The sequence below is a fragment of the Somniosus microcephalus genome, chromosome 4 (assembly GCF_052327205.1).
Source record: "Somniosus microcephalus isolate GS21.2 chromosome 4, FLI_Smic_1.0, whole genome shotgun sequence".
NCBI classification, from domain to species: domain Eukaryota; kingdom Metazoa; phylum Chordata; class Chondrichthyes; order Squaliformes; family Somniosidae; genus Somniosus; species Somniosus microcephalus.
The window spans coordinates 43,219,150-43,229,349 of record NC_140990.1 but is presented as its reverse complement, the minus strand read 5'-3'; positions in this window follow the sequence as shown (position 1 = coordinate 43,229,349).

The following is a 10,200-nucleotide window of genomic DNA, read 5'->3' as shown; positions in this document are numbered from 1 at the left end:
TTGAAATAAAACAGAAAATGCTGGAAATACTCAGGCAACAGCCGCGTAGAGAGAAACAGAGTTAACATTTCAGTTCAATGATGTTTCATCAGAACTGGGAACATTTAGAGATGTAACAGGTTTTAAGCAAGTGCAGAGGAAAGGAGGGAGGGGAGGAAAGAACAAAGGGGAAGGCCTGTGATAGGGTGGATTGCAGGAGTGATGAAATGACAAAGGATGATGCTGCAAGGCAAAAGGAGATGGTAATGGGGCAATTAAAGAAACAAAAGATTGGTCTAAAGGAGGTGTAAATGGGAATAGCAGAATCACCAACAGCTGCCGTACTAAACAACGGGAGCAGTGGTTATGATCTGAAATTGTTGAACTTAATGATGAGTCCGGAAGGCTGTCAAGTGCCTAATTGAAAGGTGAAATGCTGTTCCTCAAGCTTCCATTGAGCTTCATTAGAACAGTGGAGGAGGCCGAGGACAGAGTGGTCAGAGTGGGACTGGAGCGGAGAATTAAAATGACGAGACTGGACACTCGGGGTCACACTTGCGACTGAACGGAGGTGTCTCGCAAAGCGATCACCCAATCTGCGTTTGGTCTCTCCAATGTAGAGGAGCAGTGAATACAGGATACTAAATTCAAAGGAGTACAAGTAAATCACTGTTACACCTGGAAGGAGTGTTTGGGGCCCTGGACGGTGGGAAGGGAGGTGAAAGGGCAGGTGTTGCATCTCCTATTGTAATGTGGGAAATGCGGCAGCCAATTTGCGCACAGCAAGCTCCCACAAGCAGCAATGTGATAATGACCAGATAATCTGTTTTAGTGATGTTGATTGAGGGACATAAATTGGCCCCTGCTCTTCTTCAAAATAATGCCATAGGATCTTTTACATCCACCTGAGAGGGCAGACGGGGCCTCGGTTTAACGTCTCATCCGAAAGACGGCACCTCCGACAGTGCAGCACTCCCTCAGCACTGCGCTGGAGTGTCAGCCTAGATTTTTGTGCTCAAGTCTCTGGAGTGGGACTTGAACAGTTCTGAGTACATGGGGCCTAAATTGGGGGCCCTTCCGTTACAATTCTGTGGGATGTAAACCGTAACCACGGGACTTACAAGCGCCTTCAGGGGAGACAGTGAGAAACCGGCTGTGTGCAGAGTGAGAATAAAATTTAAAAAATGCTCGTCTCTCCTGGTCGCTGAGATCCTGAAGCCCCGCCCACTCTGTTCCTTTGCTAAGATGGCCACGCATGCGCGGTGTTACTTGCTGACTCGTTATGGCGGCCTCAAACCCTCCCGCTTTCCCTTACAAAGATGGCGGCCGTTAACCTGGGCCTGTTCTCAGGAAAAAGCCCAGTAGCTACAAAGGGGTTTCTTTTCTTTCCAGTTTTGAAGAAGGGTCCAACCCGAAACGTCAACTCAAATTTCTCTCCACGGATGTTGCCTGACCTGCTGAGTTTTTCCAGCATTTTCTGTTGTTATTCCAGTAGCTACAAACGCGGGAGCTGTAGGTTATTATTCGGGGTTTGCGACCTACATCAGCTGTTGATGAAGCCTTTCCCCTCCACCCGCCAGCTCCATTAGTGCCCCGCGCCTCATCGCTTCCGACCCGCTGCAAAATCGCGCTCCCGACATCAGCCCGCCTGCAGCCTCTGCCCGGACACCGCACTACGCATGCTCCAAACACAGCCAGGTACCGCGACTGCGCACTGGGCTCCCGTAGACTGGGTGCGGCACATTCCCCACCGCGGGGTATGCTGGGTAAAAGACCAGACTAGTGAATAGAACATGATTTACTGTGATTGATTGTATTGAGGACTGAACCACGTTTATTCCAGCAGTTATAGTTCGTTTCTGATGATCTTAGCAACCCCTATAATTGGCTGGAGATTAATATTTTTTATAAATATTTAAAAGAAATATTTGTTTCAAACGCAGTGTGTCGAATATTTGATTTTTCCATGATAAGATGAGACTAATTGATGTTCTGTTATCGACTTTTCCATTTTTCGGCCTTTTCTTACTCTAGATTATTTCAGTTCTCATCTCGTTCGCTTTCTACCACATCAAACCCCATGCTTGCTCCATTTGTGTATATGGCTTGTGGGTGTCATAGACTGAACTGTAATGTCTCACTGTACACTCATTTGAAGTTCCTTTGAACCACCCCTTTATGGAACTGTATTATTTATCACTTTTTTGGAACCAATTTAGCAAAAATCCTGCACACATACTGCCTATAACAGGCTTTGAATTGTTCTGATCTTTGTCATTGTCATTGCTGATTTTGATGGTCTCATTGATTTAATCTCTTGTTACTAACATAACCTTGCACTATTTATTTAATCGAGATAATTGTTTCAAATACTTCCTTTATCATATCTTTAGCTCCTCCATTGATCTCTGTCAATAATCCTTGGTTAGGGGCTGGGGTAAAGGTGGCTGGGGCTAGTGGTTATTGGATAGGATTGGAGTAAATGGCGATACTGGACCTAATTCTGGGGAATGTAGCCGGGCAAGTGGTGGAAGTGTCAGTAGGAAAGCATTTTGGCGACAGTGACCATAATTCGGTGAGATTTAAGGTGGTCATGGAAAAAGACAAAGACGGCCCGGAAATAAGGGTTCTAAATTGGGGGAAGGCCGATTTTGATATGATAAGGCAGGATCTGGCCAAAGTGGACTGGGAGCAGCTACTTATAGGAAAATCCACATCAAAACAGTGGGAGGCTTTCAGAAGGGAAATAGAAAGAGTACAACGCCAACATGTTCCTGTAAAGGTCAAGGGTGGGACCAACAAGCAAAGGGAACCTTGGATGACAAGGGATATACAAAAATGCATTAGAAATAAAAGGGGGGCTTTTGGCAGTTACAAAAGACTAAAGACGGAAGAAGCCCTGGAGGAGTACAAAAAGTGCAGGGGCATACTTAAAAAAGAAATTAGGAGGGCGAGGAGGGGCCATGAAATAACACTGGCGAGCAAAATAAAGGAAAATCCTAAGATGTTTTATAAGTATATTAAGGGCAAGAGGATAACCAGAGAAAGGGTAGGGCCCATTAGGGACCAAAGTGGCAATCTGTGTGTAGAGCCAGATGATGTAGGCGGGGTTTTAAATGAATTTTTTGCATCTGTGTTCACTATGGAGAGAGACGATGCAGACATAGAAATCGGGCAAGGGGACTGTGACATACTTGAACATATTAGCATCAAGAGGGAGGAGGTGCTAGCGGTTTTAGCAGGCCAAAAAGTGGATAAATCCCCAGGCCCGGACGAGATGTATCCCAGGCTGCTGTGGGAGGCAAAGGAGGAGATTGCAGGGGCTCTGACACAAATTTTCAGAACCTCTCTGGCCACAGGGGATGTACCAGAGGACTGGAGAACAGCTAATGTAGTACCACTATACAAGAAGGGTAGCAGGGATAAACCAGGGAATTACAGGCCAGTGAGCCTAACATCTGTGGTAGGGAAATTATTGGAAAAAATTCTGAGGGACAAAATTAGTCTCCACTTGGAGAGGCAAGGATTAATCGGGGATAGTCAGCATGGCTTTGTCAAGGGTAAATCATGTCTGACAAATCTGATTGAATTTTTCGAGGGGGTGACTAGGGGGGTGGATGAGGGAAATGCTGTGGATGTGGTTTACATGGACTTCAGTAAAGCTTTTGACAAAGTCCCGCATAGGAGACTGGTCAAGAAGGTAAGAGCCCATGGGATCCAGGGTGCCTTGGCGCGTTGGATCCTAAACTGGCTTAGTGGCAGGAGGCAGAGGGTGATGGTCGAAGGATGCTTTTGTGACTGGAAGCCTGTGTCCAGTGGGGTACCTCAGGGATCGGTGCTGGGTCCCTTGTTGTTTGTGATCTACATAAATGATTTGGATGAGAATGTAAAAGGTATGATCAGTAAGTTCGCAGATGACACGAAAATTGGTGGGGTGGTAAATTGCGAGGAGGAAAGCCTCAGGCTACAGGACGATATAAACGGGTTGATCAGATGGGCGGAAAAGTGGCAAATGGAATTTAACCCTGAAAAGTGCGAGGTGATGCATTTTGGACGGACAAATAAGGCAAGGGAATACACAATGAGTGGTAGGACCCTAGGAAGTACAGAGGGTCAGAGGGACCTTGGTGTACGTGTACATAGATCTCTGAAGGCAGCGGAACAGGTAGATAAGGTGGTTAAAAAGGCATATGGGATACTTGCCTTCATTAGCCGAGGCATAGAATATAAGAGCAGGGAGGTTATGATGGAGCTGTACAAAACGCTGGTGAGGCCACAGCTGGAGTGCTGTGTGCAGTTCTGGTCGCCTCACTATAGGAAGGATGTGATTGCTTTGGAGAGGGTGCAGAGAAGATTCACCAGGATGTTACCTTGGATGGAGCGCCTCAGCTATGAAGAAAGACTAAACAGGCTGGGGTTGTTTTCCTTGGAGCAAAGAAGGCTGAGGGGGGACCTGATTGAGGTGTACAAAATGATGAGGGGCATAGATAGGGTAGATAAAGAGGAACTTTTCCCCTTAGTAGGGGGGTCAATAACAAGGGGGCATAGATTCAGGGTAAGGGGCAGGAGATTTAGAGGGGATTTGAGGAGGAACTTTTTCAGCCAAAGGGTGGTTGGAATCTGGAACTCACTGCCTGAAAGGGTGGTAGAGGCAGGAACCCTCACAACATTCAAGAAGCATTTGGATGAGCACTTGAAATGCCATTGCATACAAGGCTATGGCCCAAATGCTGGAAAATGGGATTAGACAGGACAGGGGTGGATGGGCGGCGCGGACACGATGGGCCGAAGGGCCTCTTTCTGTGCTGTAAAACTCTATGACTCTATGACTAAATGGTTGGGGCTAAGGGTGGGGTCTATTAGAGACAAACATAGAAGAAACATAGAAGATAGGAGCAGGAGTAGGCCATTCGGCCCCTCGAGCCTGCTCTGCCATTCAATGAGATCATGGCTGATCATCCAAATTCAGTACCCTGTCCCTGCCTTCTCTCCATATCCCTTGATCCCTTTAGCCTTAAGAATATATCTAACTCCTTCTTGAATATATTTAATGAATTGGCCTCTACTGCCTTCTGTGGTAGAGAATTCCACAGGTTCACCACTCTCTGGGTGAAGAAATTCCTCCTCATCTCTGTCCTAAATGGCTTACCCCTTATCCTTAGGCTGTGGCCCCTGGTTCTGGACTCCCTGGCCATCGGGAATATCCTTCCTGCAACTAGTCTGTCTAGGCCTGTTAGAATTTTATAAGTTTCAATGAGATCCCCTCTCATTCTTCTAAACTCCAGTGAGTATAAGCCCAATCGACCCAATCTCTCCTCATACATCATTCCTGCCATCCCAGGTATCAGTCTGGTAAATCTTCGCTGCACTCCCTCCATGGCAAGAACATCCTTCCTCAGATAAGGCGATCAAAACTGCACACAATACTCAAGATGTGGTCTCACCAAGGCCCTGTACAACTGCAGCAAGACATCCTTATTCCTGTACTCGAACCCTCTCACTACGAAGGCCAACATACCATTTGCCTTCTTAACCAGCTGCTGCACCTGCATGCTTACCTTCAGCGACTGGTGCACAAAGACACCCAGGTCTCGTTGCACTTCCCCTTCTCCCAATCTATTGCCATTCAGATAATAATCTGCCTTCCTGTTTTTGACACCAAAGTGGATAACCTCGCATTTATCCACGTTATATTGCATCTGCCATGCTTCTGCCCAATCACCCAACCTGTCCAAATCATACTGGAGTTTCTCGGCATCCTCCTCACAGCACACACGCCCACCCAGCTTTGTGTCGTTTGCAAACTTGGAGATATTACATCTAGTTATCTCGTCTAGATCATTAATATATATTGTGAATCGCTGGGGTCCTTGGACAGATCCCTACGGTACCCCACGAGTCACTGCCTGCCACTCAGAAAAAGACCCGTTTATAACAACTCTTTGTTTTCTGTCTGCCAACCAGTTCTCTATCCAAGTCAATACCTTGCCCCCAATCCCATATGCCTTAACTTTACATGCTAATCTCTTATGCGGGACCTTCTCGAAAGCCTTGCGAAAGTCCAAATACACCACATCCACTGGTTCTCCCTTATCTATTTTACCAGTTACATCCTCAAAAAATTCCACTAGATTAGTCAAGCACGATTTACTTTTTGTAAATCCATGTTGACTTTGTCCGATCCTGTCACTGTTTTCCAAGTGCTCTGCTATTACATCTTTTATAATGGACTCTAGCATTTTCCCCACTACTGATGTCAGGCTTACCGGTCTATAATTTCCCGTTTTCTCTCTCCCACCTTTTTTGATTAGTGGGGTAACATTAGCTACCCTCCAATCCATGGGAACTGTTCCAGAGTGTATCGAATTTTGGAAGATGACCAGCAATGCATCTAGTATTTCTAGGGCCACTTCCTTAAGTACCCTAGGATGTAGATTATCAGGCCCTGGGGATCTATCGGCCTTCAATCCCGTCAATTTCCCCAACACCATTTCCCTACAAATACTGATTTTTTTCAGTTCCTCCCTGTCATTAGACCCGATGTTCCCCGACATCTCTGGGAGGTTATTTGTGTCCTCCTTTGTGCAGAAAGAACCAAAGTATGTATTTAATTGGTCTGCCATTTCTTTGTTCCCCATTATAAATTGCCCTGATTCTGACTGCAAGGGACCTACGCTTGACTTCACCAATCTTTTTCTCTTCACATATCTATAAAAACTTTTACAGTCAGTTTTTATGTTCCCTGTAAGCTTACTCTCATATTCTATTTGCCCCTTCTTAATTAATCCCTTTGTCCTCCTTTGATGAATCCAAAACTGCTCCCAATCCTCAGGTTTACTGCTTTTTCTGGCCAATTTATATGTCCTCTCCTTGGATCTTATGCTATCCCTAATTTCCCTTGTTAGCCACGGTTGAGTCAACTTTTTTGTTTTATTTTTATGCCAAATTGGAATGAACAAATTCTGCAGTTCATCCATGTGATCTTTGAATGTTTGCCATTGACTATCCACCGTCAACCCTTTGAGTGACATTCCCCAATCAATCCTACCCAACTCGCGCCTCATACCATCGTAGTTTCCTTTATTTAAATTCAGGACACTAGTCTCTGAGTCAACTAATTCACTCTCCATCTTAATGAAGAATTCTATCATATTATGATCGCTCCGAACCAAGGGGCCTCGCACAACAAGATTGCTAATGAATCCTTTCTCATTACATTATACCCAGTCTAAGATGGCCTGATCTCTAGTTGGTTCCTCAACATATTGGTCCAGGAAACCATCCCGTATGCACTCCAGGAATTCCTCCTCCACAGTATTGTTACTAATTTGTTTAGCGCAATCTGTATGTAGATTAAAGTCACCCATGATAACTGCAGTGCCCTTATTGCACACTTCTCTAATTTCCCTTTTAATGCCATCCCCAACCTCCGCATTACTGTTTGGAGGTCTATATACCACTCCCACTAACATTTTCTGCCCCTTGGTATTTCTCAGTTCTACCCATACAGATTCCACATCATCAGAGCTAATATCCTTCCTTACAATTGTGTTAATCTCCTCTTTAACCAGCAATGCTACCCCACCTCCTTTTCCTTTTTGCCTATCTTTCCTGAATATTGAATACCCCTGGATGTTGCGTTCCCAGCCTTGGCCACCCTGGAGCCATGTTTCCGTAATCTCAATCATATTTTTTTAATTCATTGATGGGATGTGGGCATCGCTGGCTAGGCCTGCATTTAGTGCCCATCCCTAATTGCCCTTGAGAAGATGGTGGTGAGCTGCCTTCTTGAACCGCTGCAGTCCATATGGTGCAGGTACACCTACAATGCTGTTAGGAAGGGAGTTCCAGGATTTTGGCCCAGCGACAGTGAAGGAACGGCGATACAGGTCCAAGTCAGGATGGTGTGTGGCTTGGAGGGGAACTTGTAGGTGGTGATGTTCCCATGCGTCTGCTGCCATTGTCCTCCTAAGTGGTAGAGGTCGTGGGTTTGGAAGGTGCTGTTGAAGGAGCTTTGGCGAGTTGCTGCAGTGCATCTTGTCGATGGTACACACTGCAGCCACAGTGCGCCGGTGGTGGAGAGAGTGAATGTTGAAGGTGGTGGATGGAGTGCCAATCAAGTGGGCTGCTTTATCCTGAATGGTGTCGAGCTTCTTGAGTGTTGTTGGAGCTGCACTCATCCAGGCAAGTGGAGAGTATTCCATCACACTCCTGACTTGTGCCTTGTAGATGGTGGAAAGGCTTTGGGGAGTCAGGAGGTGAGACACTCGCCACAGGATTCCCAGCCTCTGGCCTGCTCTTGTAGCTACTGTATTTATATGGCTGGTCCAGTTCAGTTTCTGATCAATGGTAACCCCCAGGATGTTGATAGTGGGGGATTCAGCGATGGTAATGCCATTGAATGTCAAGGGGAGATGGTTAGAGTCTCGCTTGTTGGAGAGGGTCATTGCCTGGCACTTGTGTGGTGCGAATGTTACTTGCCACTTGTCAGCCCAAGTCTGAATGTTGTCCAGGTCTTGCTGCATATGGACACGCACTGCGTCAGTATCTGACGAGTCTCAAATGGTGCTGAACAGTGTGCAATCATCAGCGAACATCCCCACTTCTGACCTTATGATGGAGGGAAGGTCGTTGATGAAACAGCTGAAGATGGTTGGGCCTAGGACACTGCCCTGAGGAACTCCTGCAGTGATGTCATGTGATTGAGATGAATGACCTCCAACAACCACAGCCAACTTCCTTTGTGCTAGGTATGATTCCAACCAATGGAGAGTTTTCCCCTTGATTCCCATTGACTTCAGTTTTGCTAGGGCTCCTTGATACCACACGCGATCAAATGCTGCCTTGATGTCAAGGGCAGTCACTTTCACCTCACCTCTTGAGTTCAGCTCTTTTGTCCATGTTTGGACCAAGGCGGTAATGAGGTCAGGAGCTGAGTGGCCCTGGCGGAACCCAAACTGGGCATCAGTTAGCAGGTTATTGCTGACTAAGTGCCGCTTGATAGCACTGTCGACGACACCTTCCATCACTTTGCTGATGATTGAGAGTGGACTGATGGGACGGCAATTGGCTGGGTCGAATTTGTCCTGCTTTTTGTAGACAGGACATACTTGGGCAATTTTCCACATTGCCGGGTAGATGCCAGTGTTGTAGCTGTAGTGGAACAGCTTGGCTAGGGGCGCAACTAGTTCTGGAGCACAAGTCTTCAGTACTATTGCCGGAATGTTGTCAGGGCCCATAGCCTTTGCAGTATCCAGTGTCTTCAACCGTTTCTTGACATCACGTGGAGTGAATTGAATGGGCTGAAGACTGGCATCTGTGATGCTGGGGACCTCAGGAGGAGGCCGAGATGGATCATCCACTCAGCACTTCTGGCTGAAGATAGTTGCAAATGCTTCAGCCTTGTCTTTTGCAGTCCAAACTCCTCACCCCAACTCCTCTTTCACCCCGACTCTCCAACCCCCCTCACACAAACTCCTTTCACCCCTACTCTCCAACCCCCTCACCCCAACTCCTCTTTCACCCCTACTCTCCAAACCCCTCACCCCAACTCCTCTTTCACCCCTACTCTCCAACCCCCTCACCCCAACTCCTCTTTCACCCGTACTCTCCAACCCCCCTCACCCCAACTCCTCTTTCACCCCTACTCTCCAACCCCCTCACCGCAACTCCTCTTTCACCCCTACTCTCCAACCCCCCTCACCCCAACTCCTCTTTCACCCCTACTCTGCAACCCCCTCACCCCAACTCCTTTCACCCCTCCTCTCCAACCCCCTCACCGCAACTCCTCTTTCACCCCTACTCTCCAACCCCCCTCACCCCAACTCCTCTTTCACCCCTACTCTCCAAACCCCTCACCCCAACTCCTCTTTCACCCCTACTCTCCAAACCCCTCACCCCAACTCCTCTTTCACCCCTACTCTCCAACCTCCCTCACCCCAACTCCTCTTTCACCCCTACTCCAAACCCCTCACCCCAACTCCTCTTTCACCCCTACTCTCCAACCCCGTCACCCCAACTCCTCTTTCACCCCTACTCTCCAACCCCCCTCACCCCAACTCCTCTTTCACCCCTACTCTCCAACCCCCTCACCGCAACTCCTCTTTCACCCCTACTCTCCAACCCCCCTCACCCCAACTCCTCTTTCACCCCTACTCTCCAACCCCCTCACCCCAACTCCTTTCACCCCTCCTCTCCAACCCCCTCACCGCAACTCCTCTT